Here is a 24,376-nt window from a genome sequence, read left to right on the forward strand (position 1 = left end):
TTTTGGCGTATGCGTGAAAACGTCCGTGCGAATCCCAAGTGGCCCGAAGATGGATCGTCGTGAGAGGCCCGCAGGATGTCGTCACGTAGTGAAGCAGGCACTACAAGGAGGCAGGCGGTTGCGGTCGAGTGAAAACCCAATTTGTAGAGAACGCCATCGCGGAGAAAAAACGAGGATAACTTGCGGATGAACATACGAGGCGGCTCCGGTAGACGGTTCTCAAGGTAGTCGATGAGAGGCCGGAGTTCTGAATCATCGCGCTGTTGCTTGGTGATGTCTGATACTGAGATAATGGACAGAAATGCGTCCTCTTCATCAAACTCGCATGGCGACGGTTGAAGTGGAGCACGTGACAGGCAGTCGGCGTCGGTGTGCTTACGCCCGGACTTGAACACTATCGTCATATCGTATTCTTGCAAGTGAAGACTCCAGCGTGCAAGACGGCCAGATGGATCCTTCAGATTGGCGAGCCAGCACAATGAATGGTGATCTGTCACAACTCGAAACGATCGGCCGTACAAATATGGTCGGAACTTAGCAGTTGCCCACACAACGGCCAAGCATTCCTTCTCCGTAGTGGAATAGTTACTTTCAGCTGGAGACAAAGTGCGGCTTGCGTACGCAATGACGCGTTCGGCTCTGTCTTGCCACTGTACGAGGACGGCACCAAGGCCAACGTTGCTGACATCCGTGTGCAACTCGGTGTCACTGTCTTCGTCAAAGTGTCCTAGAACAGGAGGTGTGCGCAGACGGATCTGGAGTTCACAGAAGGCCTCTTGTTGGTCCTGCTCCCAGACAAACGGAACATTATCCTTAGGCAGCCGCTGCAAGGGTTCGGCTATCCGTGAAAAGTTTGCCACGAAGCGTCGATAATATGCGCAAAGCCCTAGAAAACGGCGGAGTTCGTGTTTGTTCGAAGGTGTTGGAAACGAAGCAACAGCAATGGTTTTGTCTGGGTCTGGTCGAATGCCCTCGTAGCTGACGACATGGCCTAAAAATTTGAGTTCATCATACCCGAAATGGCATTTTTCAGGCTTTAAAGACAGGCCAGCAGTACGAATTGCGTCAAGAACTGCTTGTAAGCGCTGGAGGTGCTGCTCAAATGTTTCTGAAAACACAACGATATCATCTAAATAGACAAGGCTTGACTGCCACTTGAGACCTGATAGAACCGTGTCCATCATGCGCTGAAAAGTAGCAGGCGCAGAGCACAATCCGAAAGGAAGGACCTTGAATTCGCAAAGTCCGTCAGGCGTAATAAATGCGGTTTTCTCACGGTCACGCTCATCAACCTCTATTTGCCAGTAGCCGCTGCGAAGGTCCATCGACGAGAAGTATCGAGCATGTCGAAGGCGGTCCAAAGAGTCGTCGATGCGGGGAAGGGGATAAACGTCCTTCTTCGTAACGTTATTAAGCTTGCGATAGCCAACGCAAAAACGCAGTGTGCCGTCTTCCTTTTTCACCAGAACCACAGACGACGCCCATGGACTGGTGGAGGGCTGTATAATATCGTCGGTAAGCATTTGTTGGACTTGATTTCGGATGGCGTCTTGCTCTTTACGAGAAACACGGTAGGCACGTTGGCGCACGGGTCTTTCATAGGGATTTGTAATAATTCTGTGTTTCGCAATAGGCGTTTGGTTGACCTTCGATGTTGAAGCGAAACAGTCCGCAAAAGACTGTAAAAGGCTTCGAATGCTAGCCTGTTGTTCACCTGATAATCTAGAATTCACATCAATATTCCTGTTGGCTGGTACCTCACAGTTAGAATCTCCATCATTGTGTCCTACAGTTAAAGAAGCGGAAAAGTCACTGACTGGCTCCAAATAGGCGATGGCAGTTCGTGGGGCGAAGTGCTGGTATTCACGACTGAAATTAGTCACTAAAATCTGAGTAGTCCGTGACGACAGCTGCAAGATGCCGCGGGCTACGCGAACCTGTCGAGCCAACAAGACTGACAGACTGCCTTCAGCGATACCGAGATGGGGAGGATCATCGTCTGTTTCTACGGTGATCAACGCACTACTTCGGGGTGGTAAAGTAGCGCATTCACCCGAAACGTGTAACACCGTGGACTGTGGGTGGGAGTCGCTTGAATGAGTTGCATGTTCGCTGGAAAAAGTGACAAGCAACTTGCGAAGGTTTATGATTGCGCCGTACTCCCGAAGAAACTCCATGCCGAGTATGACCTGCCTAGAGCACTCTGGCAGTATAATAAATGAACTGACAAATGTGACCTCACAAATTTGTACCCTCGCAGTGCATTTGCCGATCGGCGTGAGAACATGACCGCCGGCTGTACGGAGCTTAAGTCCTGGCCACGGTGTCGTCACCTTGCGAAGTGCAGTAACAAGCTGTCCGCTCATGACAGAATAATCGGCACCAGTATCGACAAGAGCGGTTACTGGGTGGTTATCTACAGAAACGAGTATGTCGGCTGAAACATGTTCACGGTTTTTGAAGGAAGGTGTCGAAGGTACGCAGTCGTCGTTGTCGTCGTCGTTATCGTCGTCGTCGTCGTCGACGCAGTAGTCGGGGTGTCGCAGCGGAGGATCTTTCGACGTGCGTTGGACAGCGGCCCCACCCCCGGAGGTCGCTGTTCTTAGTTTCCCCGACTTGGGCTTGTGGGCCGGTTGCCCACGGAAGCGGAGAACGTAGTGTAGCGGCTAGGTGACGCCAATCGTCGAGGAGGTGGTGATCGTGACTGGCGCCTCTGTGGAGACGGAGATCGGGTGGTTGGCAGGGTCTGTTCAACCGGTGGGAACTGCGCGTACGGCGACGAAGGTTGACTGGCCGGATATTGCTGGATTTCTCGCGGGCGCTCTCCCTCACGTGGGCGACGAGTGCCAGGGTGATAGCCCTGGAGTCCTATTCTCCGGTAGTAGCAGGCACGGTACAAGTGGCCCGCTTCGCCACAGTGGAAGCCGAGTGGCTGATAGTCAGGTGTGCGCCACACGTCTGACTTTCGCGTACTGACTCTGGGGCTCGTGGACCCGTACATATTTGTACGTGAAGCTTGGCCCTGGAGGTGGCACAGCGGTTCTTCAGAAGAAGGCGGGTTACGATGGTTCCCGGGTTGCGCAGGTAGCCTCACTGCTTGCGCATAAGTCAGTACGGGGGTGGCTTCAGGTCTGGTTTGCACGAATGGCTGTGCCGCCTGGCGGACTTCTTCACGGACGACATCTGTGAGGGATGTTACGGTCGGTTGAAATCGCACTCCCTGTAGTCGATCAAGCTCCTCACGCACGACACTACGTACAAGCTCTCGAAGCGCATCGGTTTCATAGGGCAACGAGAGAGAAGATGCTGATCCCAGGCTGATTTGGCGATCGTAGACCGAGGAGCGTTGCTGAAGGGCTCGCTCCATTGTTGTCGCCTCACTGACGAACTCAGCTACTGTAGCTGGAGGCCTTCGCATCAGTCCAGCAAACAGCTGTTCTCTCACTGCACGCATCAGCAGGCGTACTTTCTTCGCTTCTGTCATGCCAGGGTCAGCACGCTTAAAAAGCCGCGACATGTCCTCTACGAACATGGCTACGCTTTCATTCGGCCTTTGAACCCTATTCTGAAGGGCTTGCTCTGCTCGCTCTTTTCTTGCGGGGCTGCTGTACGTATCGCGTATCTGCCGTTGAAATTCTTGCCAGGTGGTGATGGATGGCTCGTGGTTAGCGAACCATGCTCGGGCAGAGTCCTCTAGGGCGAAGTAAAGGATCCTTAACTTTTTCTGCTCGTCCCAATAATTGACGTCTGCCACACGATCGAAGTCATCGAGCCAGTCTTCCACGTCCTCAAGAGGCTCACCATGAAACGGCCACGGCCAGCGTGAGGTATGGAGAACCAGCGACGCAGGAGGCTGTCCCGTACCATATGTCTCCTGTGTCTGGCTTGCGGTTGTGGTGGACATCCTCGGCAGATCTTGCGGGCCGTATTCCGGAGGCAGTCTTTGAAGCCGTCGGCTTTTGCGTAGGTTGTCCGCTTCCAGTTCCTGGGGGTCAGAGTACATAGACGCGTACCCAGCACCTCCACCAGTTTGTCACAGACAAAGCCACAAGAGACTTCGGTCGACGCTATAGATCTTTCTATATATCGCTGTCCTGGCACCTTCGTCGTTCTCTTCTGCTGGGAGCCACCCAACATGCCTAGCATGTGGCACCGAATCGCACCGAGTGGCTGTCATCTGTGTCGAGGCCGTGGCAATATCCACCCGGTATAGGTTTAGGGACCGCTGGCATTCTTGAATGGGCTGGGGTTCAGGTATAGCAGGGGAAAGTAAGCATGTCGGCCATAGAGATCAGCAAAAGGTGGCTGGTGAAAAGGCAGAAAAGGTGGCTGGTTGGCAGCAACGTCGGAAGACTACAAAAAACTGAGAGGCACGAAAACTAAGTTTCCTGTATTACAACACAATACATGACACTGGCCACATTTGTCGTCTTAAGATAGAATATACGCAAAAAATTAATAAATAGATATTTTCTACCAGCATTTAGTTGCACGATTTCTTTTAATGGTGCCTTCCTGGCTATCAGAAAGACTTTCTGTTTTGGCAAATCAGTTCAGCGCAAACCCGTAGGGTAGAGGACAGTGCATTAAAGATCCAATGGAGGAAGGCACTTTTTCTTTTATTGAGTTTTCTGGTTTGGTATTTCTTCATTGCCGTGTTGCTGTGGAGGAATTCAGTATAAAATACTTCGGGAAATCTACTTCTGTCCTACGTTAACAATTATAGTTGGTAAATGCTTTTCTGTATTTAGGCTTCCCATTCATTTTACTATATGAACGATCTCTTACCAGTGGTTAAGCACATTTGTTTAGCCGCGTGGACAGCAGTTCGATGACGCTTCAACGCACCGTGGTAACAGCCTTATCATTTAGATGTGTATGTTTATTATCAATAACTTTTTGATTTTCTTGTTCCCTCTCCACTGGGCAACGCCGGAAGCATTAAAACCCACAAGATTTAAGAGCTTACTTTAGCATGAAGTATGTACAAACGCAAGCACAATCTAACGCATTTGGCTTGCAAACGAATGGTTGAATCGGCAAAGCACTCATAGATATTCTGTTCCCTCTCGTCTTTATTTTCCTCCTCCTCCATATCGGCCGCAGTGGGCCATGGCTGACAGCTTTGTTGCTCAGTGGCTATGATGTTGGGCTGCTGATCACGAGGCCGAAGGATCCTATCCCGGCCATGGTGGCCGCATTTCGATTGGGACGAAATGTGAGAATAGCCGTATACTTAGATTTAGGTGCAGGTTAAAGAACCCAAGTGGTCAAAATTTCCAGAGTCCCCAACTACGGCGTGCTGCATAATTAGATCATGGCATTGGCATGTTAATCCCCATATTGATTTTTTTCTGTCAGCTTTATGAATATTCAGTCGAGAGCTTAATTTTTCGAAAAGTCGCCAAGAATACAGAAAACCCAATGAATGCGCGGTAAACACTGCGGCGAGGAGGTGTTTGAGAGGAGGCATTCTGGTATGCAACATGTACTGTTTTACCCACATCCCGGCTAATAATCCATCTACGTGTTGTATGCTCACGTTGTGTAATCTGAGTTTGAAGATGGCACTGTGTATAAAACGAAAATTTTCTGCCTTGAGTTCGCACTCTTGTTACTTGGCAGTCGCATTAGCTGCTTTGCTGTAATAACACACGGATTACACTTTATTAACAACTCTGCACTACTTTATACAAGGCATACGTTCGCAGAACAGTTCAGTTCATCGCGCTACATAGCAGCTCATCTATCTATGTTGTCTGTCTGAAAAATATTTATTTACAGAAGTTTTGTGCAGGGAGGGTGTGGGAGCTGTCCTTAAGGGGCGGTCCCTTACAAACACTAGGTGAGCTCCCCCTTACGGGAGCTCATTGGCGTCGGCTGCCGCCCGGACCGCTCGACCACGGCCCTCAGGGTCGTCAGGTAAGAGCAGCCGAGCATGGCTGCCTCCCAGTCCTGCCGGGAAGGAATGGGTAGGGGGGTTATATTTGGGGTTTTCTGACATGCTCACACGATGTGGAAAACGTCTGAGGACCTTTCCCCTCAGTGGCGTGTATTTCCCCGCGCAAGCGAGGTCAGAGTATTTTAAGACTGTCGGGCACAGTAGAGTTTTGGTGTAAAGGCGAAGGAGAATGCGCTTTGTGAGGCCCTTACATTGCTTAGCATAGATGGAATGGCCGGACTGGTAGAGCTGAACGATCTCTTTGAAAGTAAATGCGGGATTGGGTTCGGGGTCCAGATCGGTGGCGGACGAGAGTTACAGGGCTACATACCGCAAAATGGGGTATGTAGCTCTGCTCGATATAGCGGCAGGCACCCCTCGAGTTGGTGATGATGACCCGCGAGTGCTGATCTGCGGCGGCTAGCGCGATGGCAACCACCTCCGCGTGTGAAATGGTGTGTGCACGGAACGTGAGTCCGTTTACTGCAGTGTTTTGGTGGACGACTGTGGCCATGTACTAACCCCCATGGTACGGGCCGGAGGCGTCCACGTAGAAGACTCTGTGTTTGTGTCCATAGTGGCGAGCCAACGCTTCCGAGGCGTCTGCCCCTAAAGTCCTCTCGTGTCATGTTGGCTGGAAGAGGGCGCGCGTGCAGGGCATGCCTCCACTGTGATGGGATATGTACGCGCTCGGCCATATGTATTGAATGATGGATGCGTAGTCGGGCAAGGAGGTGGCGACCCGACGGCGTTTGAGAGAGTCTCGTGTATTGGTCCATCAAGTGTGCCTCTCGCAGCTCCTTCAAGGTGTTCACCATGCCCAGGCCCAGAGGCGCTCGTTGGAGGTATTGACCGGGAGGTCGAAGGCACGCTTGTAGATTTTACGGAGAATTACTTCGAGTGCATTCTCATCAAAATTGCGTAGGTGGACGTATGGAACCGAGTATAGGACTCGACTGGTTACAAATGCACGCGCCAGTCGCAAGGCGTCCTTGCATCGTAACCCCCTGCGATTGTTCGAAACCCGGCGGACCATCCTGCCTACCTGGTCCCCCACGTTACGCAATTTGGCCAATGTTGTGTCAGCTCTGCAATTTTAGCGAATAAAGAGTCCCAGTACTCGGATCTCGTCGTGTTCGCGTATGGGTCAAGGGTTAAGGGAGAGGTCAATTTTGGTGGTGCACTATGGTGAGGGGCGTATGTGCACAGATTCATATTTGGACTGGGAGCACTGAACGCGGCATCTACCGGCATAGTTGTCTACCATGACCGCCGCTTGCTGCAGGTTGGCCTCCATTTCTCCTACCAAGCCGAGTTTTGCCCAGATGGTGACGTCATCGGCATACAGCGCGTGCTGGATGCCGTCGAACCTCGCCAGCTGGGCGGGAAGTCTTAGCATTGCCAAATTTAATAGGAGGGGCGAGAGGACCGCTCCCTGCGGGGTCCCTCGCGTGCCTAATTTGTATGGGCCGTGTTCGCTGTCCTGAATTCGAATTTAGGATTGTCGGTCAGTGAGAAATTGTCTAATGGGGTTAAAGGTGATTTGGCCGCAATCCATTTTGGAAAGATGTGCTAGAATAATTCAGTGGGTCACGTTGTCGGAGGCCCCCTTCAAATCCAAAGCGAGTGCTACTTTGTCACTGAGGGGATATTCGATCGGTTCGAGAATTCCTCGGTCAAGTTGAAGCAAGGTTTATTTCTGCGACTGTCTGCTTTGGAGCCAATGTTTGAATAATGCTACGTGCAAGCTACCTTACTCGTCCACCGTAGCGACTCTCGCAATACTTAGGCATATTTATGAAATGTCGCACCAGCAATTTCGGTGACTGGTTTAAGGACGAAAACTAATAGAGGATTTCTATTGCAACTTGGGTCTTTTAGTGTAAGAACGTATTATTTTATTAATAGAGTTTCCGTTTGAGAAATATCAGCCTTTGCTTAGACGGTTAAAATGTAAGAGCACACCGACAATAAGACGGACAATGTTGCCTTAAAGTTATGGTGCATTAGGTTTATTCAAAGTTTCGCCCCACATCCTCCGACGAGCGAAGCATTGACACCAATAGCAAAGGCAAGCGTTTGCTTGAAGTTCTCGGGCGATGTTGTACCTGTATGCGGGTGCGACACTTTTGCGCGAAGCAGCACGCTCGGCAACTGGTGCTGGTCAGAAGGAACAGCGCCCTGGCAGCTTGCAGTGTCATGAGGGCCGCCACTGGCGCAGCAGGCGTCGCACTAGGAACTATAAAGCTTAGCAACCGGAACGTGGACGGTATAACGAACAACAGAGCAAGGTTATAGTGGCTGGAGAGAATCACCTAGGTACATGCAGTGGCAAATGAACAGGGCATGGATCACTAATTAAGATGTAAAAGAGAAAACAAGAGGGGCATATTTTACGATAATTCAAGGGACAGCTCTTTTCGGAGCAAGGTCAGGATGCCTTAGAACGCATAGTTATAAAGCGAGATACACCAAGTTAGAAGAAACATAGGCTTGCTGTGCTGAAGCTAGGGAAACGTTGGAACATGTTAAATCAGACAGCGAAGATATCTACCCGGTTGTAGGTTTAGGTACCGTTGGCATTCTTGAAGGGCTGGGGTTCAGCGATAGCAGGGGGAAAGTAAACATGTCGGCCATAGAGATCCGCAAAAGGTGGTTGGAGGCGTGTTGGCAGAAACGTCGGGGGACCACAAGAACCATGCGTACAAAAATGAAGTTCCCTTTAATAGAACAGAAAGTTTGATGCTGCGCATAGCCGTCGTCTTAAGATATTTGAGAAATTCGGCAAAATAAGAAAAATAGAGCTCTTGTACAAGTTTTCACTTGTGCAGCTTTCTTTTGATAGTGCCTTTGCGTCTATTGAAACACTTTCTGTTTTGTCAAATCCATTCAGCGCAAACTCGTAAGGTGGAGGGCAGTACATTAAAGAGAAAATGGTAGATGACAATTATTTTATTGAGTTTTCTGTTTCGGTATCTTTTCATTACCGTGTTGCTGTGGAGGAACTCAGCACAAAATTCTTTAGAAACTACACTTCTGTCTTAAATTAATAATTATAGAAGTTAAGTCCTTTTGTACGCTCAGACTTTCCATTCGTTTTAGTATCTGAACAATCTTTCACGAGTAGTTAAGTACATTTGTGTAACCGCGTGGACAGCAGTTCGATGATGCTTCAGTGCAGCGCCGGAACAGCCTTTTCTTTGACATATGTATTTTCATTATCACAAACTTTCTTATTTCCTTTTTCCTTCTCTACTGGGCAAAGCAAAATACGCTCAAACTTATTTAGGTTTAAGAGTACCCTTTTGCATGAGGCATGTACCAATGGAAGCACAAACCTGTTGGGCTTCTCCAAAAGCGAGGTCTAATCGGCGAAGCATTCACATATGTTCTCTTGCCTTTCTTCTTTGTTTTTTCTCTTCACCAAAATATGTCTCAGCGCTCGAACCTTTCTGAATTTTCCTTCGAGAGCTCAACTTTTTACAAATCGCCAAGATTACAGAAAAATGCAAGAAATGCGAGGAAAACACTGGAACGAGAAGATATATTAAAGGAGGCATTCTGGTACACACCATGTACTGCATGAAGCCACATACAGGCAAATAATCTCTTTAACTTGCGTGTTGTATACACACGCTGCATAATCTGAGACTGAAGCGTGGCCTCTGTATAAAACGAAAATTTTCTGACTTGAGTTTGGACTCTCTGTACGTGGCAGTTATATCAGCTGGTAATTGTATGCATTCATCTATATAAGGTAGAGATGCAGAATATTGTTACGATTAGGCGAAGAAGAGAATTAGGACGGTCCTAAAGACGACGAAAATTAAAGACAGCCTGGGCGTTTTTCTTAATTATGTTCTTCAAACATTATTTTTATCCGTTTCCACATGACAATTTCGCCAGTTTTTGTACTACCAACATCTTCCTAATACCATCCGAAGTTTGGCCAATTCTTGGCCAATATCCAAGAAGGATATTGGCCAAGGATTGGCTGGCTGGACTCTCTTCTGTCTCAGCGAACGTTCGCTCTTTGTAAATATATTGCAGATAGCTTTATACGCGTAAGATTTGGTTAAGCGCGGCGTACACGTCTTCTTCGCGCATGTCACATCCAGCTTTGGACAATGGCTTCTGGGGACGTCACGTCGTCTACGTCTGCACGGGCACGGTCAGCTATCCAGACTAAGTACGTTGCCCTGCCACATCTGCATGACCCCGGCACGTTTTCCGCTTTCGATGGTGTGGACGTGGAAGAATGACTCAGCATGTACGATCGTGTCAGCAAGGTCAACAGGTTGGACCCGACAACAATGATAGCCAATGTCATTTTCTATCAGGACGGAACTCTGCGCATTTGGTTCCAAACACATGAAGAGGGACTTACTAGCTGGCAGCTATTCAAGTAAAAGCTGTCCGACCTTTCTGGCAATCCCTCCGGTCAACAGCTAGCCGCCAAAATGCAGCTGGCTACCCGCGCCCAAAGTCCTATCGAGATATGCGTCTCCTATATTCAAGATGTCTTCGTCCTTTGCCACAACATCGACACATCCATGGCAGATCCCGACAAAGTAGGACATATTCTCAAGGGCATTGCGGGTGACGCAATAAATCTCCTGGTTGTTAACAACGTTTCTACTGTCGACGCCATCATAAAAGAATGCCGGCGCTTCGAGCTAGCGATGGACGGCCGTGTCGCCCATCAATTTTCGCCCTGCCGAATACCGCCGCGATATCGTCTCGCATCCACCAACACAGCTTGCCACCTCCTTGAGACAATGTGACTCGCATTCTGCGTCCCGAACTGGACGCTGCGTTTCCGCCTCGCGCAAGCAGACCCCCTGGGACAAAGCTGGCGCAACAATATCCTTGATCCATTCCGTGGTTCGTCAGGAAGTTGCTAACCTGGGTTCCCCCCCCTCCCCCCCTCCCAGCCTGCTCTGTAAATCCTCCTGACACCAGTATGACTCCCCCTATGACCATGCTCTGCCGCAGCACGCTCTTTCCTTTCAGTTATCAGACTGCATCTGAATGGCGCACACCAGACGACAAGCCGATCTGTTTCTGCCAAAGTCGTTGGACGCCTCCGCCCCGAAACACCTTTGGTATCCCGCCACTTCGCCCCGAAGCGCTTCACCACGCCGCTTCCTCGGTGCTTTCAACGCCTCTGCTGCAGACAGCCGTTACGCTCGCCCTCGCCGCAATGTCATCAGCAACGTCCGCCCCAATTTCGGCGCTCTATTTTGCCGCCGTACTCAGGACCCAGCCTGCCCCAAAATTAGACGATGCGGCACTTTGAGGTGGTGCTGCACTGTCCGATTTGCCGTAACATCCTCCGCTGACGATATTAACAGAACACAACCTCCTAGATGTTCAAGTAGATGGCACACTTGTCACAGCACTCATCGATACCGGCGCACTTATCTCTATTATGAGCGCTCACCTTCACCGTCTTTCAAAGAAATTTTTCACATCTGCCAACATTCGGGTTGTACGCATCGCCGACGGCAGAACGCTTGGCGTAGTGGGAATGTGTAGTGCCACCGTAAGGCTGGCAGTACACATTCTTTCACGAGATCCAGCTCAAGGATAGTTTTGGAATCCGCTGTCCGAGATTCCGCGTCTATTGTTTGGATTTTAAGTTGTACCACAATGTCTTGTGTGGAGAGTTTCGGCCTAAACCGAATCGTATTTATGTTATGCTTCTTTGTAACAGGTCTTTCACCATGCTTCATTATGTGGGAACTATTTTGTTGAGATTATGCCTGCGTGGTATTGCTATTCTACGGGTTTAGAAGATAGCACGGAAGGTTCCATGTATCAGCTAGCCTTATCTCTCGTATTGGGACATACTGTAATGAAGAAATTCTAGGCGGGCAGTTCGCAAGGCGGTTCCAATTCGAACGAATTCTCAGGATTGCGCCAGTTTCGAATATTAGTTCCCCAATATTGCGGAGAAATGTATTGTCGTTGCAGTTACTTTGTAACGGCAGTGCATTTTTACCGCAGGCTTGACAACACATATCTCGCAATGGGTGTGATACGCACAATTCTTTTCAAATGAATATGCCTTGCAGTCTTACACGCTAGAATCTTAAATCACAATGTGTGCTGTAAGGTAACTAGTTAAAAACTTCGTTAATTAATTTTTAATAATTAGTCTACTATGCATTTCAATATTTTGGGCAAGTGATGTCTGCCTCTTCGAGGAGACCAGCTCGTGGACTAGAATTGGGCTATCTGCTACAGGCAGTATTTAAAAGAATATAGAAAGTGTTCTCTTAAACACCCCCTGTATACTTTGCGTGCCGAAGAAACCGTTCGGAACACTACACCGACGTCGACAACAATGAGGAAAAATTAGCCTGGAGTATCCATGTATTTGCTATGGCCATAAAACGAAAACAAGAATAAAATATCAACGAGCTCAATACACTCAAAATGAAGCCAGCGGCACACAAATTATTTAGGACTCTAGGCTGTTTCGCTATAATTTGTTCGGCGTATTGATTGATAATCGTGCTGTTCGGAAGAACTGCTGGAGAAAGAGAGGCCATGCGGACCGGATAGGAGAGGAATGGGAGAGGAGCATCTGTCCTTCAGGCCTGGCCTGTTTGGCCGGTTATTTCTTCTACTCAGCACAGTGATTACACATCTGTTACACAACTGGCGTCACTACATATTGGCAGTCTGACCGGCAGCATAGTCGAGTGCCTGGAACACTCAGTCATAACACCAGTCCACAAAGTCCCAAACAAGGGCTTTCATGCACGCATATCTTCAGCCTCCTTATCTGCGCGTAAACATGACCACGGAAAGCACAAAGTGCCCGTGGCATGAAGGTAAAAAATGAAAGAAAGAGTGAACTCTGCAGCACACACAAATCACAATAAGGTAATGTCACTTCACCAAACAATGGGCCGCTACCGCACCATGCAGAGAGGGAATTTTTGCGATTGGTCGCTGCCGGTCTATTTTTGATCAAGCATCACGAGAGAACTCACGAGAACCACGAGAGAAATCAGAAAATTGGAAGAAAGACTTATGTGGTAGAATAGTACGTCAGTGGTGCTTGGCTGCCCTTGTGAAAAAAAACAAAAAGAGTGCGATTTTCTATCGCAAAATGACAGGTGCGGCGTGATTTTTATTTGTGGATTGAATTTTTCGTACCTGGCTTCTGCTGTCTTTCCCTGTATTTTGGCGCAAAAGGCATTTACACCTATTGACAGGCATGCAAAGTTAAATTGCAAGTTCAGCGCTGTGCGCGTCTCTTCTGTCACTCGTGTCAATTGCGCCGGGAGAACATCGGTTAAGATTATACCGCGACACTCTCCAGGGACAAAACCTGAAACACGCAGCCCTAGGAAAAGTTGCTACGCATAGGTGCGTTCATTATACCATAGTTCGCTTGTAATGCGGCATGATACGTCGGTCTGTTAAACTTGTGACAACAGGTTGACGGGGTTTAGTTGCATTTCGCCATCTTTCGTCTAGCTGAACGGTAGTTTCAACTGCCGCAGAAACACAGTACCTGTGGCCTTTCGTTACCGATCCCGTGGCCGCGGCTTTGATCACGGGCAGTGACCGCGTTTCGATGGAGACGACATGCAGAAACGCTCATGTACTTAGATCGAGGTGCACTTCAAAGAACTCTAGGCGGCCAAATATGAATACGGAACCCTCGGATGCCGTGTCTCTCGTTGCCTCAGTTAAACTTCGGGGCGTTAAAGCTCATGAATGAACCAGATCATGGTGACTTTAAGAAAGTGGAACGGTTTCGAATTTCCCATTTATAAAACCTTAGGGCTGGCATCACTTTAGGCACCATGGTAACACTAACGCGTTCACTGCGGCAGCGCTTTTCGAAGTCTTGATTCCTGTGCGTGATGTACTCCATGGTGAGTCACCATTTGAACCTTCCTTGATGTGCGGAACGATTGCGCTACGATGTGTTAGATTAAAATAAAAAAAATTACAGGTCCGTTGAATTCTAGCCAAAAAATGGCGCTAGCGCACAATAGGAAATAAGCCAGGCACAGCCGCACAGGAAAACAGTTGCGTTACCTATCAGTGGGTCGTGACCTACCTCGCAGTGAGTGTTATAATCAGATGGAATTACCGTGTATTTGGTCATATTCCCTTTACATATCGAAGAAAAAAGTGCCGGCTACTTATACAGAAATTTTGACAGCTTCCCCACACTGTACTAAGTGATGGCACATGAGGCCCAGCACTGCACTTAAGTGTCATGCGATCCCTGCAAGTGTTAGTAGCGTCGATTCTAATTTCAAACCTAAGACATTACCAAAACATGCAGGCCTGTGAAGATTTTGCCATTGCTTACGACAAGGCGCACCACTCACCTGAACAAATTTTAAGATGTACACCATTTGTAAGACATACTCTCTCTTTTCAGTCCATTAGCTGGTGTTAGTCAAAGTCTCCATAATAGAAATAAAGGACACAGAAGCCCACCGTATAAATACGTGACTTCTTGCGCCCATGCTTCAACGTAACAAATTTCCTCAAAAGTAAGCTTCCATAGAGATCTACTGTTTCTAGAAACCATAAAAACCAGACATATAATGCTTCATTTGCAATTCTAGTCGCATCACCTGCTTTGCTGTGAAACGCAGGATGATACATTACTAACAAGTGAGCAGTAGTAGTGCCTGCAGTTGCTGCACAAGGGGAATTTTATTGTCACATATCATAAGGCTCACCAATACTCTGGTGTGTAGGAATTACACGATTACTTAATATAAGATCGTTATACGTTTACAATAGGCAAAAATATAACACTTTTTTTATACGTGTGTGCCAGAGCCAATTTGCTGTGGAGCCGATGATCAATAATGCTTAGTGCGCACTACATTACTCAGCCGCCCCAACGACTGTGGCAGTGCTTGAGAATTTTTATCAAACGCCCCGTCAATAATTTAGCGAGTGACTCAAATAGCAAAAACTAATTGTGGATTTCTGTCACCTCCTGTGACTGTTAGTGTAAGGGCGTATTCAATTAACCGAAAGGGATGGAATTCGCTTAAAATATATCAGCCTTCTGTTAGACGGTTAATATGGAGGGCCACACAAACAACAAAACGGTTAATGTTCCCTTGATATTGTGATGCAATTGTTTTATTGAGAGTTTCGCACGACGGGTGGAGCACTGACGCCAAAAGCAAGGTCTAGAGTTGCGCTAGAATTCCTTGGACGCTGTTGTAATTGCATTTGCGAGTGAGACATGTTGGCACGAAGCAGCACACGTGGCAACTGCTGCTGCACGGAAAGAACAGAACCCTGGCAGCTGCCAGCGTCATGAATGCCGCCAATGACGTTGCGGGAGGCGCACCAGCAACTGGGAATCTTACTCGCCAGAACGCGGCCGGTTTAGTAAGGAACACAGCCACAGTGAACGTTAAACGCAAAGTGCGAGTCGCTAGAACAATCTCCTTTGCGGAGGCAGTGCTAAAGGTATAGGCAATGAATGAATAAATAATAAGAAATATGAAACCACGATCGAAACATGTTATCATAACTCGAGGTGCAGCTGTGTTCGAAGCAAGCTCATCATCATCATAATTATCGTCATCAGCCAATTTTACGTCCACTGTAGGACGGAGGCGCCTCACTGCGATCTCTAATTGCCCCAGCCCTGCCCCAACCGATTCCAACTAGCGCCCGCGAATTTTCTAATTTCATCGCATTACCTAGTCTTCTGCCTTCCTCTACTGCACTTCCCTTCTCTTGGTACCCATTCTGTAACACTAAAGGTCCAACGGTTATCTAACCTGCGAATTACATGACCTGCCGAGCTCCATTATTTCTCTTATTGTCAATTAGAATATGAGCTATACCCGTTTGCTCTCAGATCCAAACCGCTCTCTTCCTGTCTCTTAACGCTATGCCTAGCAATCTTTGTTCCATCGCTCTTTGCGCGGTCTTTAACGTGTTCTAAACCTTCTTTGTCAGTCTCCAAGTCTCTGCCCCATATGTCATCCCTGGTAAAATGCACTGATTGTACATCTTCTTTTTCAATGGCTATGGTAAGCTTCCAGTCAGGACCTGACAAGTTCTGCCGTATGCGATCCAACCCATTTTTATTCTTCTATGAATTTCCTCCTCATGATCAGCGTTCCCTATGATTAATTGACCTAGGTAAATATAATCCTTCACAGACTCTAGATGCTGACTGGCGATCTTGAACTCTTGTTCTCTTGCCTTCTTTCCTGCACCATTATCATTCTCATCTGCATATTCTGCATTTGTCTTCCGCATCTTTAACCCCACTTTCACATTCTCTCTGCTGAGGTCCTCAATCGTTTTGGTAATTCGTCTGCATTGTTGCTGAGTAGAACAATGTCATCAGCAAACTGAAGGTTGCTGAAATATTGGCCTTCGGTCGTTACTCCTAAGCCTTCCCAGTTTAATAGCTTGAATACTTTTTCCAAGCACGCAGTGAATAGCATTGGATAGATTATGTCTCCCTGTCTGACCCCTTTCTTTATAGGTATCTTGCTGCTTTTCTTGTGTAGAATTCAGGTAACTGTGGAACCTCTGTAGATATTTTCCAATGTATTTATGTAAGTGGTCTCTACTCCTTGATTACGTAATGCCTCTACGACTGCTGGTATCTCTACTGAATCAAATGCTTTTTCGTAATCTATGAAAGCCATATAGAGAGGCTTATCGTATTCTACGGATTTCTCGATAAGCTGATAACTGACATGGATGTGATCAATGTAGAGTATCTCTTCCTGAAGCCAGCCTGTTCCCTCGGTTGACTTAAGTCTGGTGTTGCCCTTATTCTATTGGAGATAATTTTGGTAAATATTTTATATAATACTGGGAGTAAGCTAATGGGGCTATAATTTTTCAATTCTTTAGCATCTCACTTTTTGTGGATTAGTATATTGTTTGAATTTTTCCAGTTTTCTGGGACCCTTGCAGTCGATAGATACTTCGTATAAAGAGCGGCAAGTTTTAGAAGCATTATGTCTTCTCTACTTTGATTAAATCGACTGTTATTCTATCTTCTCCTGCCGCTATCCTTTGTTTCATGTCCTGCAAGGCCCTTCTGACCTCATCACTAGATATAGGAGGAGTTTCTGTATCCTGTTCAAGCAAGCTCAGGATGCTCTAAAAAAATCGTAATGAAGATTACTCTCAAGAAAGCCTTTATTTCTCAATGCGGCATCGTCAACAAGTTTTTTACCGGAGTAACACAGTATAAAAGCCTAGGCCTCCTGATAACAAGTGCTCTTACATAGAATAAACACATTGACCAATTCAAGCTAACACACAATGCAAACTATTTTTCCTTCGTAGGGCTCTGAAACTATTCACCCCAACAGTCCGTTATCTCGCGTATAAATCAGTCATTCGGCCTAGATTAGATTACGTGCTTATTATCTGGGATACATTCACAAAAAACTTATATTGAAAAGGTGGAAATGATTCAGAAATGAGCAGTTCGCTTTATATACAATCGTTATGACCGCACATCTGCAACAGACTCGTTCACCAGAGCTAACCTGAAAGCTTTATCTGCAAGTAAACTTCATTCGCTTTTAAAATATTTATATCACATACTAACTTGGCAGGTTAAGGTCTATGCATATTCAATTACTTCATTCTCCTTAGGTTATAGCACAATACAACGCCATGATCGAACAACACTGTACCATGATCGATTAACGCTGTACCAAGTACATAATATTTCTTTTCTATGTGCTCTTTCCCCAACAACGATCAGTGATTAGAATTTATTAGCAAATGGCCAAGTGTTGAAGCCCTCCGTAGCAAAGTTACCCTCAAGTTTGTGCATATAAAGCCCATTCTTTCTATATTATGTTTATCTGCATCACAAATCTACTCTGTATGTACATTGCTTTCTGTGAACCAAGGGTGTTATGTCGTGTATATATATATATATATATATATATATATATATATATATATATATATATAGAGAGAGAGAGAGAGAGGGAGAGAGAGAGAGAGCGTGTTCGTGTGTACCTTCAAATATTTATTCCACATGTGCGTGAGGTATATTTATTGCAATGTGTATATATTTTTTCTTATTGTTTTCTTGTCGCCAGTAACATTGTTGTATAAAATGATGTATCGCTCATTTTACACCCTACGAAAATTCTGGCCATGGATTGCAGCTAGAAAAAAAAAAAATAAATAAATAAATAGATAAATAAATAAATAAAAGCCTACAATAGAGATCAGCAAAATGCAGTTGGAGCGGTATTCGCTGAAAATTAGGGAGACTGCAAATAATGGATCTGAAGGTTTGAAGCTGCGTATTTATGTTTTATCCAAATTAGATAGCTGAGACGTACGGGAAAGGAAGCAATATAGAGCTTGTCTACAAGTTGTCACTTGCAAAGTTTTTCTTCTTTGAAATGGGCTGTTTAGAGGTAGGATAAACAGTTTGTGTTTTGACAAATCAGTTCGGTGGAAGCCCTCAAGGTAAAGTAAATTAAAAAGAATATCATGGATTGGAATGTTTTCTTGATTAAGCTTTCTTTGTAGCCGTGTTTCTTTCTTTTTCATGAGCGTTTTGCTATGAAGATTGAGTCGAAGATACATCGGCAACTCCACCTCTGTCCTAAATTAAGAATAATAGGAGTTAACTGTTTTTGTTTGTTTAGACTTCCCGTTCATTTTAGTACGTGAAAAAACCTTTACCGGTGACTAAGGACATTTGTGTAACAGCATCTCAACGCACCATCAAAGCAGCCTTATCGTTTATATCAGCATCGTTGTCATCACTAGCTCTGTCATTTTCTTTTCTCATCTCTGCTGGACTGCGCCAAAAGCGTCAAAACTTGCAAATTCTGAGACCAAACCTTACTATGAAACATGTACAAACACAAAGGTCAAACAGCATCTATGTTGCCAAACTTACGTTGCCTGTTAAGCCCTGGCTTGAAGAAAAATACTTTTTTGCTCCATGGTATATTGACTGCATTTTGTGCAAAAAGCCCGAGACTATTGAACATATCTTCGTCGAATGCTGGAATGACCTATTATTGTGGGGACATCCTCCAACGAACCTTAAAAAAATGACCTCCCGTTGTGATGTCGAGGCATCCGGTTTTTACCTGCCTAAAACTTTGGTGCATACACCCGGATGTGGTCATGTTACTGAGTCTGCACAGTCTATGGAAAGTGGGCATGGTAGTCCGCAATGCTGACATAGATGCTCGCCGTGCGAGGCAGTTATTGAGGGCATCTTATGTGTTAGAGATGCACTCAAGAGTCAAAGTGATCCTCCATGGTGGATCACGAACATGATATAACTTGTTAACATGAAGTGTATATAATGGCCACTCCACCCAATGGTAATTGGTGACTTTTTAAACATTTCATTTACAATGTTCTCTCTTGTTTTTTTTTTTTTTTGCCCAACAGGTAATAAAAAAATGAAAGAAAGCGTGGCTTCCGGGAAGCATGCTCGTCTCGCACCCCGAATTCCCGGGTTTGACTCCCACTCAGACCGAAATGTACCAACTTTTCTTTTGAAAGTCACTAATTCACTTTGTTTGCAGGAGCATCCCTGAGAAATGTGACATCAACCGGACCATTTATTGACGAGTTTTCACTCTTTGTGGCGTCGGCCAATATCCGTCACGGCGCAGATTCGCCATGGTCACTGCCAAGGGCACCACCGACATAGACACCTAAGGCTTTCGCCATAATAAAATGTGACGTTTCCTTGTAGAGGTGGGACGCAAGCGCAGAACCTATATGATTTTACATTTCTTCGTGCCAAAGTACTATTGCGTGTTTTCTGCGAATACTGCTCGAGAACCCACCGCGACGCTATGCTAAGTCAGCTCCGCCGCAGAGCCTGGGCGAGGCAAACTAGAATATATAGAAAAGTTGGTTGTGCACTCTTGCCAGGGAAGCACTCTGTCTTCCCCGGCCCGCATGAGCCATGTGCACAACGCGCACAAGCTTTCTTCCTCAGCAACCTCGTGACAACAGCGGACAGCTGATGACAAGTGAATTGAAGAACGCTGACAAACGCCGACGCTTTCGCGACGGTCTTCTTGTGTAATCCATCGATGCTCGACACTTACAACGTCAAAATTTCCTCACCACACTAGCGTTATGAGATGCCTGGTTGTCGCGGGGTCATTGTTGGTTCTGCGCAGAAGCAGCAGTTTCGAGTTCTGTGTCAAGCAACATGTTGCCCCCGCTTTTGTTGGAATACCGGACAAGGAGGTGCAGCGTATCACCATAGGTTGGTTATATTCTTGTACTCCATCGCACAAGTATTTCTTTGCTGCACTGCCGAAAGTACGATACGTACGCAGACAACATCTCTGCGCAGCAGCGTACAGTTCAGAACGTGTCTCAATAATGTTGGGATTAAAGAGTTGTCTTTTTGCTCGGTACATGATATGCTACAGCAATACTTGAGATGCTAGGACCTTTGCGCATGCAGGTCGTTCACTGCGAAATCAGCCGCCGCTAAGCAGATGACGCGGCTCACAAGAACGCATCTTAATGGGCATTTGGAATTCGTATTGGCTGAGGAGTGTTGCAGCTTTTACAGTGCTGCAGACTACTTGCGAGACGGAATATGGATGTCGTTATCGGCATCATTGGTTTTTAGAAAATGTTCCTTTCAACAAAAGACGATATGAACACCGAGTCACAACGATCACACAAGTCCATCAGGACATTAACATGTACACAGTACAAAGCGTTCTTTACACGGCACGTTTTGAAAGAAGTGTTCGAGTTGACACTCACAGCTTTCTTATGATGATAATGTCGGTACCAGTTGGGCTGAGGGATTTATTTCGTCGCTACCGAGAACTTCGGCAGCCGGGGGCTCCTTCAGATTCACAGGTACCGTGGCTTCTCCGTAAAAGCCACAAATCTGATGCGGCGTTGTAGGTGAGGCAATTGGGGCGGATGAAGCCACAGCAGGTTTTGTGGCTGTATCGATTGTAGAAATCGCTAGATCAGGTGTTTTAGCCGTGTTTAAAGCTTGCGTGCCATCAGTACGACTGATTTGAGAAGCCGAAGTGGAGGGCGCTATCGGGCACAGCATGCGTGTCTTTCGCTACTTGGGAGGCGAGCGAACATGGCGTGTTGCGATCCGCCACGTGATCAACAGCACAATTTCAACAAGAGACGATATGAACGAACACTGAGTCACAGTCACGGCACAATTCCACCAGGACGACAACATTTACAAAAAACGAAGCATTGTACACACGCCACATCCTCTGTGTCGTGACGTCACTGTAGCTAGGCGCCGGTGTGCGCCTCCTGATTGGCTCGCGTGCGTGACGTCACTGTCAAGTACGGGTGTCGGGGTGGTTGGGTGCCGCGCGGGATCACTCATCACATCGGCACGCGTGGTGGCCGCGTGTTCGACGGTGCGCCCTGACGTCACTGTCGTCAGGCGCTTGAGGTGGCCTTCCGAGTGGGCGCTGTGTGGCCTGACGTCACTGTCGAGAGGCGCGCGTGGCGACCGTCTGCTTGGGTGTGGTGTGGCTGCGGCGGTGGCGGCAGTTTACCTTGCGGTACCGTGTGGGAAGGATGCCTCATCTCACCAAACCAGTGGCTCCCAAAACGCGACGTGCGGCAGCCGCTGAACGCAAGCGGTCCTCAAGAAGGGCTGAGCGTATGCGTCGCATGCATCACAGCAGCGAGGCGCGTCCGACACCACAGAGTCCAGGTACGCGACGGGCTGAAGCAAGACAGGCAATGCATTTGAAGCGACTCGCTGCATCTCCGGGTACCAAAACAAATGAAGCTCGGAAGCGCCGTGACCGCCATCTTGCCGCGGCAAGCCGAGCAAGTACAAGTCAGTCGAGCGAAGTGGATGATGAGGGTGGCCAACTACACCAACCATTCACGTAACAGTTTACGAGTTGTGCGCCTCCATGGTATTTCCGATGCAACAAATCGTCTTTGGCAATGGTGTCAGACTTCCACCGTTTCACACTTTAGTCTCGACAGTGTCTTCCGTTTTTTTTCCAAAGTAGTATTCATGTCCTCACTTGCTAACATATAACCACATAGACCCACGGAAAGGCACAGTTACATATACACTAATTGTGACATGTATAGCAGGAGCATGAGGATATACGTGTATAATGACGTATATTATAGGCATCATCAATGGAGCGCTGTTCGAAGCCAAACCATAGAGAAAGAAATACAACAAGAGCGGACACTCCCATAGAGCCCAGCGGCCGAATTGACTGCAGCGCACCAAGCCGTGGATGTTAAAACCTGAAGCACACTTCCGGTTTAGGTTTTGTGCGCGCGCGTTTTGAATACTAGCTGGTGCGCGTCACGCCGGCTCCGCTTCTTTTTTGCTTTTGCAGCAAATATTTATATATTTATTTTTTATTTATTAAATATTTATTTGGAAATCATTTTATTAAGTAAAATTGAATCCGAATGATCTTCACAAGCCTCCATTGAATATGTGCCACGTGCAATTTCATAAAGACGCAAGACACCTTGTGAAATGTGGAAAAATTAACGTTTATTTTGTTCTTTGTAAATGCTCGTCGCGGGCTTTTTGTGCATTCATCCAGCATTGTGGCACAAGGTAAGCAGCAGTAGTTTCCGCAGGAAGCTCCACCAGACGACGTGAGCTGAAAAAATTACAAGCGTTATTTTGGTATTAACATGTAAGAATAATGCCTGTAGAGGCGAAGCGTGCGAAAGTGGTGAATAGGCGGCATTACAAACAAAAGCAGTTCGTATTTACACACACGGCGTAGAAAATGCCCGACTCATCCCAAGCAATACCGTACATACCACAAACACATTCTAATTCCAAGCATTCCCCTCTTCCCAATACTTATTTCCTGCACTTTAATAGCACCAATGCGCGGGCAACGGGGCGTTTCGTGAACTTGGCTACAATCGACGCGATAGTACGCTACGAATACACAGAGGTGGCCACAACACAGGCTCTCAACCAGAGCATGCTGGACGCTCGCAGAATTCCTTCTACTCGCACTCAAGACAAAATGCGTGGGTGCCGTTCAGAAGACAGAATTTTCGAGTTACTAGTTCCTGGCGTTTGAGCTCCTTGGCTTATCTCTTGTGCGTTCTGCAGGCGCAAGCAACGCACTCCCGTGTTATCACTCTTGACGATTGCTCGTCGCGTTTTCGACAAGCGTGGGTACCGAAAGAAGGCTTAAATTGTTGCGGGGACATAAAGATTGCCACTAACTTGTCGCAGTAAGATTCAGTACGCGCCAAACTGTCACCACGGCCGAGCTGCTTTTCGCTGCGTCACAACAGGCGCGGCGAGCGGGCCTCATAACAGAAAAGTATCGAAAATAATTTTCAACAATGTTGGGCGTCAGAGAAAGAAAAGCGCCATGAACTTGTCAGTGCATTAAAGCGCGAAACCGCGCACCACGGCCGAGCTTATTTTTGCTAACCGAGTCACAGCGCCAGGCGCGCCTACTGCGCTCGAAAGGTAGCCCAAAAAGTAATGAAATTAGTTTCGATAATGTTGGCAGTCAGAGAAAGCGGCAAAACTTGTCGCAGTAAAATTAAGTACACGCGAAACTGCGTCACAGCACCCTGTGCGACTAGCGTGTCCAAAAACTACCGAAATTAGTTAAAATAATATTGGTGCTTATAGGAAGCGTCGCAAACATCTCCCAGTACGATTCTTTAATTCAAATTAACTGCTCCACGACGGCCACGCTGTTTTTCGTTAACTGCGTCGCAAGTCTAGCTTAGGTGCCGGGCAGTAAGCCTAATTGCTTGAAATGCGTCGCAGACTGTCGAACAAAGTTTCTCACCTTGCCGTAGTCCAATAGTGCAGTGCTGCCATGTCGAAGTTCCGAATCAACGCAATAATTCGCCAGGAGGCCACCAAACCAGGCTAAATCCCAAAATAGAAAAACAGGCAGACGGGTTCCCGAACAGTCCAACGCTCAGATGCGCGGCCGGTCTCTTTCGCTTCGGCGGTGTGTCTGACGAATGACGCAAACACCTGGCTCGTCATTCGCCGGTTCGCCTGTCGCTAGGCAACGGAAGTAAACCGCAAAGTTTATTTTAATTTATACGCAGATATTTTAAATTTTTCCGGGAAAGAGTAAAAAAAATAAAACAATTTCTGTTAATCTCATTTCACATTCTTCATTTTTTCGATGCTCGCGGCCCCAATTCGTCGATGTTAATACTATAGCGTGACGTGTTTCCTGTTTCTAATTTTCGCCGAGTGTCCGCTCTTGTTCAATCCATTTCTCTATGGCCAAACCTTCAATATTGCTCACTGCATGCCATCTTACTTATTCCCCATAAGGACTCCGGCAATTCTTCAAGTTTTTCGTTAAATGCTGCTTCGGCAATTTCAACGACTGACTCCAGGAGCAAAAAATAACAAGCATTTCCATCATATCTTGTGACTTTTAGTCTAAG

General features: G+C 46.9%; 1 long non-coding RNA gene across 1 annotated transcript; it reads right to left on the reverse strand.

Annotated features, from left to right (window-relative positions):
* Nucleotides 1–22,455: 22,455 nt before the first annotated feature.
* Nucleotides 22,456–23,909, reverse strand: LOC126539780 (uncharacterized). Its single transcript, XR_007601387.3, has 2 exons — nt 23,755–23,909; nt 22,456–22,584 (listed from the first exon to the last, which is right to left on the reverse strand). It is a non-coding gene; the product is annotated as an uncharacterized lncRNA (long non-coding RNA).
* Between the last annotated feature and the right edge of the window lie 467 nt (nt 23,910–24,376).

Source organism: Dermacentor andersoni, chromosome 2, assembly GCF_023375885.2.
Source record: "Dermacentor andersoni chromosome 2, qqDerAnde1_hic_scaffold, whole genome shotgun sequence".
NCBI lineage: Eukaryota > Metazoa > Arthropoda > Arachnida > Ixodida > Ixodidae > Dermacentor > Dermacentor andersoni.